This window comes from Bison bison, unplaced genomic scaffold (genome assembly GCF_000754665.1).
Source record: "Bison bison bison isolate TAMUID 2011002044 unplaced genomic scaffold, Bison_UMD1.0 scf7180017864456, whole genome shotgun sequence".
Classification (NCBI taxonomy): Eukaryota; Metazoa; Chordata; class Mammalia; order Artiodactyla; family Bovidae; genus Bison; species Bison bison.
In genome coordinates, this window is record NW_011495018.1 from 26,911,349 (window position 1) to 26,911,613 (window position 265).

General features: G+C 70.6%; 1 protein-coding gene across 1 annotated transcript in view; it reads left to right on the forward strand.

Moving 5' to 3' along the window:
* Positions 1-265, forward strand: part of SH3PXD2A (SH3 and PX domains 2A) — a 251,731-nt gene that overhangs the window by 192,653 nt on the left and 58,813 nt on the right. The window lies entirely within an intron of this gene.

Here is a 265-nt window from a genome sequence, read left to right on the forward strand (position 1 = left end):
CCTGGGCCCGGCCGTGGAGCCGTCCTCTCCCGCTCTCGGCCTCTCCCTCCCGAGGGGAGGACTGCTGACTCTCTTTCTCTGGGTTTACAGGGGTTGGGGAGAGGCCCCGAGCCCTCCTCCTCGCCTGGCCTTTCCTCTTTCCTCTACTCCAGAATCAGCCCCCATGGGCCGCCAGCCCGCCTGCCCGCGGCCCTCCCCTCGCACCCCTGTGGCCGAGGGGTCTGGAGAGACCACGTCCACCCCGGGCCTCTCCGACTCCCTCTGC